General features: G+C 44.5%; 1 long non-coding RNA gene across 1 annotated transcript; it reads right to left on the bottom strand.

The window, feature by feature from the left end:
- Nucleotides 1-1,361: 1,361 nt before the first annotated feature.
- On the bottom strand, nt 1,362-6,296 carry LOC138739834 (uncharacterized). Its single transcript, XR_011342467.1, has 2 exons — nt 6,208-6,296; nt 1,362-1,565 (listed from the first exon to the last, which is right to left on the bottom strand). It is a non-coding gene; the product is annotated as an uncharacterized lncRNA (long non-coding RNA).
- Nucleotides 6,297-6,630: the final 334 nt, after the last annotated feature.

Here is a 6,630-nt window from a genome sequence, read left to right as displayed (position 1 = left end):
CAAGTCACAGAACATAAATGGGCCATTCAACCAACCATGTCTATGCAAACCATCAAGCACCTATTCATTCATATAATAATTGTTATATATTTATATAGAATCAATATTATTTAATTATATAGAATAAATATATACATATAAAATCAATAAAAGTAATGTAATTTCCTACCACTTGACCTGTTATCTCTCACACCTGGCAAGTTTAGTGTTTATCTTGATACTTCTGAAACGTTTGACTCCCTGCCTCCACCACTTTCTCAAGCCTTGCATTCCAGATTCCAACCAACCTCTGGGTGAAAATGTTCATCAGATCCTTGTTAAAACTCTTACCCCTTATCCTAAGCCTTCTGCTCTGGAGGTGATGGCCAGTATGATCAGGGAGGGGCTGACATTTAATTGGACACACCCAGAGATGGAGGGCATTAAAAGCTATGGAGACTGCTTTTATCAGAACTACGATTTTGATTTGTCCGCATATTAAAACGCTGGAAGCCCAGTTTGAAAATGGTCTTGATTCATTCTTTTACCTGTTGTTTGCTTCCCATGTGGCTTTCAGCAAGTTTTAAAAAATCAAATGGTATTGGAGAGCAATATTAATTTATGGGTTGCCCGGATAGCATGTGAAACTATATATCTTTGTACACATGACAATAAATTTAAACTTTTATGTTTCTGTTATGGGAAAAGTTTTCTTATTATCCTCCCTAACTACATTCTTCATTATTTTGTTTACTTCTATCAGATATCCACTCAGCTACCTCCAATCCATGGAAAATAAACTCAGCCTGTCCAACACTCAGTCATCATGCCACGGCCTTGTGCTCAATGTCAGCAAAACCATGGAGACGATTGTGGACTTCAGTAGGAAGTCAGGAGAATACAATCCAGTCCTCACCAAGGACTCAGTAGTGGAGAGGGTCAAAGATTTTAAATTCCTGGGCGTCGACATCTCCAAAGATCTGCCCTGGAGCCTCCACATCAATGCAGCTGTAACGGCATGAGGTGTTTGAGATTTCATTATGTCACCAAAGACTCTCAAAAACTTCTACAGGTGTACTGTGGAGAGCATTCTGGCTGGTTGTGTCACAGTCTGGTACAGAGGTGCCAACTCTCAGGACAAGAAAAAACTCCAGAGGGTTGTTAACTTGGCCTGTGACATCATGGGCACCAGACTTCACTCCATCAAGAACATCTACAAGAGGCGGTGTCTTAAGAAAACTACCTCTACCCTCAAGGACCCCCACCTCTTCACTTTGCTACCATTGGGAAAAAGATAGAGACAACCACTCAGCAGCAAAAGGACAGCTTCCCCACTGCCATTAGATTCCTGAATGATCAATGGACCAAAGACACTGCCTTACTTTGACTTCTCGCGCATTATTTTTATTTATTGTTGTAAGGTGGTTTATATGAACGATTGCACTGTGACGCTGCCACAAAACAAATTTTGTGAGTTGTTTATGGAAATAAATTCTGATTCAATTCCTCTTCATTACTAAAATTCTTCATCCTCGGAAACATTGTTGTGAACTGGAGGCCACACAGGAGACGGGAGGTGCTGGAATCTGGAGCAAAAACAATCTCACTGGGTCAGGCAGCATAAGTGGGGGAAAAAGAATGATCACGTAATTGGTTAACAGTGCCCAAATGAATAATAAGTGCTTTGAAGAATATGGCATTGAATTTCCTTTGATCAATGTGCTGGGGCTTTGGTCGTAGTCAACAGTCAGTCCTCACCTTTTTCCCAGCTATTCTGGTCTTGTCCAATCCTCTTTCACCCTCCAACTGCAAGATTCAATGTTTTCCATATTTCCATATGAGAATGAAGGAGGTCATTTGGCTCATTGACCTTAATACCAGTTCACAGAGCAATCACATTCCCCCACTATTTTTCCCTGTAACGTACTCTCCTCATACTCCCATCATTTCCCTCCCAATTCTCTTACTCACCCACCCTCTAGGTGTCACACTATTGACCTACGACTTTGGATTGATGGAGAAAGCCCATGGGAATCACAGAGAGAACATATAAATTCTATACAGACAGCACCAATGTCAGGAATTAATGCCCTATCTTCTAGATGAGCTCAGGGCTGCTGTCTAGAAAGTAGGAGGCTTTTGTAAGGGATCTTGTGTAGGACAGGCTGGTTATATCCTTCCCCTTCGGTCCCCAGATAGTGCATACACTATAATTGGGGAGAAAGGTTCAAACAAAAGTGGCAGCATGCCAAGAAGAGAAATGCACTTTGAGGTTTTCTTCTCAGTGAAGGTATAGCTCAATGTCAGGTGGGTTTTAGGAGTGGAAATGAAAGATTGTGGAGAGGAGCAGTGGCAGGAATGGGGTCTTGGTGGTCTCAGTGGGATAGGGATTCTGGTCAACACCTTGGCAGGGAAGGGAGTTTTGTGGTATGTAGATCTTACAGGTGGATTATGATGGGGATTGCAGCATACATCCAGTGGGCAAGAAGCCTGCTCTGTATGGGGGAAATGCCTGTGGGAGGGAGTCCATCTGAGGGGGTTTTGGGGAACGGGGAGCTGATCTCCCTGCAAGGGGATCTAAGGAAGGTATACGAGTCCTGATAAGGCATACTTTCAGGATGTGATGCTCTCTCTGATATCATCCCAGCATTGCAGTCGGTTGCCCATATCAGCCCATGAAAATAAAGGAGCCCCTGCTCGGTTCCCAAATGAGGACACCGTGAGCACATCCTAGTCCCTGGGGAAATCACACATAAGCTGAGTCTGTGTTCCAGTTATTGGCTCTACTTGAGCAAGTGCTGGCCAGACCCTCCTCCTCCACTTACAGATAATAGATTTCATCTGAAACTCCTGTTCAAATTTGTCTGGGCATCATATATTTGACAAAATTGAAATGAAACACAGCACTGAGCAAAGATCTAATGGTCATTTAGCACCAATGAATATAAATACATTTTCTATAAACAGTGATTCTTGATGATTTCTAAATTTAAACACAAGCACAGCTGGTGCAATCACTCATAATTCCTTCCTGAAGCAAGAATTCAAATTGAACTCTCCAGCTTGTGTGGAATACCTTTAACTCAGTTCTGGTGGGGGTTGTTAACATTTCAACACTTAATTTTGAAATGAATGGCTTACATTTTTGGAGAGTGATAGAAAGAGTTGTAAAGCAAGAGAACATGGAGCTGGTTACAGACTAATGAAGGTCTGTATCCCATAATGCCCTGCTACCATGTTGTCTACCTGTGTTTCAAGACCCTCTGTTGCTCAATACTCCTGAAGACCCCATCTCTCATATGTTGTTGGTTGAGTCCGCTCAATACTCCTGAAGACCCCATCTCTCATATGTTGTTGGTTGAGTCCACCATGTTGTCGCTTGATAACCACGGTTATCAAGACATACACCATGGTAACAGGCCATTTCAGCCCATGAGTCCATGCCGCCCAATTATACCCAATTAACCTACAACCCCTGTACATTCCGAACAGTGGGAGGAATCCAGAGCCCATGGAGGAAACACACAGACACAGGAAGGACATGCAAACTCCTCACAGACAGCACAGGATTCACACCCCAGTCATGATCGCTGTAACGGCATTATGCTAACCACTACACTAACTGTGCTGTCTTCTGCAGGAAAACTCAGTAAGGTAGTTTTTAATATCCCGAGCTGCATTTGTCTGTCTGTCCTTTCAGTGGTGACCTGCTGGAGCCCTACCATGTGGTACCATGATTGTTATGCCATTGAGGTAGTGACCCAGATAGCATGAGTTCAAACCCCATCGCAGAAACAAGAGTGATTTAACTACAGCTAATTAAATAAATCTGAATTGTTGTAAAAAAAGGTTCTTGGTTCGTGAATGCTCTTAGGGAAGGATTTGTGCTGTTGTTATCTTGTAGCCCTTTGGATGGCCAATGAAGGCGGCAAGGAAACTGGTGAACAGAAGGACTAACTTTATTTTCACACGCCTACTTGTCATTGTCACAGGGACCACCAGCAAATTTGCTATGACTGTTGTGGGCATAAATTCCTGTCTTTGCCCATTACTTGCATGGCACAGGCCCCAACTCCTCCCCTTTCTCACATAAAACAGATACAGATCTAGTGGCTCAAATTTGGACTTCCGTCAGGTATTGGGAACCACACGCAGGAGCAAAATCATGCTCCATCACAATCTACAACTTCCCTGAATGGCACGACTCTCCTCCCACTCCAACTTCACCATCAACCCTGGCCCAGCAATGCCAGGAGCGACAGCAATCACAGCAGATAATGAAGGCCAACAAGGAGGATTAGATTATGCTGTCACATCCAGTAATAAATGGTGGCAGGCAATTAAGTAGAGGAGACTCTAAGAAATTGTTCGCCCTTAATGACAGTGGACTCCAACAGATGAAGCTGAAACATGTGTAATAAATTTCTGCTCATCCATGGAGTTTCAAGGAATGGACAAAGAGCATGTTGTAATTGGGCCCTTGCCCACCTCATCTGGAATGCCCCACAGGGTACTCATGAATTAGCCTCTGGCCAACCTGCTTCTGTACAGTTACAATACTAGCTGACAGTGTGGGAGGTTGCAAGGCAAGTCCTGTCTACAAAAGCAGGACAAACACAACCTAACTAATTACTAATTACAAAGTAACTGGTTCAGCTGCAGCAAAGTAGAGTTTCTGTAAGACCATAAGACATAGAAGCAGAAATAGCCTATTCAGACAGAGTCTGTCTCGCCATTCAATCATGAGCTGGTCTATTTTTCCACTCAGCCCCAATCTCCAGCCTTCTCCCCATAACCTTTGATGCCCTGGTATATCAAGAACTATCAATCTCTGCCTGAAATACACCCAAAGACAGCTTCCACCACTGCCTGTAGCAACAAATTCCACAGATTTACTACCCACTGGCTAAAGAAATTTGTCTGCATTTTGATACAAAATGGAGCCAGTCCTGAAGTTGTGCTCTCTTCTCCTAGATTGTCCCACCATGGGAAACAACCTTACTGTATCTACTCTGTCCGTGCCTTTCAACATTCAAAATATTTCAATGAGATCCCCTTCATTCTCTTAAATTCCAATGAGTACAAGCTGAGACATCATTGAACATTCCCACATGATAATCTTTCATTCCTGCAATCACACTTGTGAACCCTCTCTAATGTCAGCACATCCTTTCTTAAATGAGGAGCCCATAACTGCTCATAATACCCTAAGTGAGGTCTCACCACTGCCTTATAAAGATCGCATCACATCATATTCTATTTTTCTTGAAATGAATGTCAGCATTGCATTTTCCTTCTTCACCATTAACTGTGGGGTGTAGAAGGAGTTGGGGTGAGGGGTGTAGGGGGACTTGGGGTGTGGGGTGTAGGAGGAATTGGGGGTGAGGGATGTAGGGGGCATTCAGGTGTTTGATGTATGGGTTGGGGTGAGTGATGTAGGGGCATTGGGGTGGGGAGTGGAGTGTAGGGGAGTTGGGATGTGGGGTATAGAGGAAGTTGCGGTCTGGGGTGTAGAGGGAGTTGGGCCTTGAGGTGTAGAGGGAGTTGGGGTGTGGGATGTTGAGGAGTCAGGGTGTGGGAAGTTGAGGAGTTGGGGTGTGGAATGTAGGAGGTTTAGGGGGAATTGGGGTGTGGGCTGCAGGTGTGTTGGGTATAGGGAAGTTGGGGTATGGGATGTAGAGGAGTTGGGGGTGTGGGGTATTGGAATGTGGGGTGAAGGGTGTAGGGGGCATAGGAGGAGTTTGGGTGTAGGGAGAATTTGGGGTGTGGGGTGTAGGGGCAATTCGGGGTGTGGGGTGTAGTGGATATTGTGGGTGTGAGGTGTTGGTGGATTGGGGAGTTGGGGTGTGGGGAGAGTTGGGGTGCGGGGGAGTTGGGGTGAGGGGTGCAAGGGGAGTGGGGTGTGGGGTGTAGGGGGAATTCAGAGTGTGGGGTGTAGTGGATATTGTGGGTGTGGGGTGTTGGTGGATTGGGGAGTTGGGGTGTGGGGGGAGTTGGGGTGAGGGGGGAGTTGGGGTGTGGGGGGAGTTGGGGTGCGGGGTGCATGGAGAGTGGGGAGTGGGTGTGGGGTGCAGGGGGAATTGGGGTGTGGGGTGCAGGGAGAGTTGGGTGCAGGGGGAGTTGGGGTGCATAGGGATTTTGGGCATGGTTTGGAGTATGGGTGATAATTCCCTTGGTCATCGAAAGCTTGGCCGACTGTGGTGAGCTTCTACTGTTCTTAGTTTTTACCTTGTTTTGAAAGGGTTAACACTGCTCTCTAAATCCAATCACAAACCAACTTGCAATCCCATCATAGCCATTTCATTATTTGATCATCAATTCAGTCTGCACAAGAAACCAAATACAGCTTTAGATTTGTTTTTTTTAAAATGATGTTTGGAAAAAAAATAAAGTAGTTTGTAAACACTTTGATAGCTTGCAATTAAGATGTATTACTGTGGATAATTTTTAGGGTTTGTGCAGTATTTTACATTCAATAGCTTTCCTTCCGTCTGCGTCTCAAGAGACAACAGTGAAGCAGAACAGCTTGGTATGCTGGTCGTCAATTCTTGGATCAAAGATCCAATTACTTAGAATCAACTGTCCCAAACTTGTCATAATCAAGGGAGAACTCATAACTCACAAGTGACACAACCATTTTGCCTTCAATTT

This window comes from Narcine bancroftii, chromosome 7, assembly GCF_036971445.1.
Source record: "Narcine bancroftii isolate sNarBan1 chromosome 7, sNarBan1.hap1, whole genome shotgun sequence".
NCBI classification, from domain to species: Eukaryota; Metazoa; Chordata; class Chondrichthyes; order Torpediniformes; family Narcinidae; genus Narcine; species Narcine bancroftii.
This window is presented reverse-complemented; position numbering and strand designations above follow the sequence as displayed.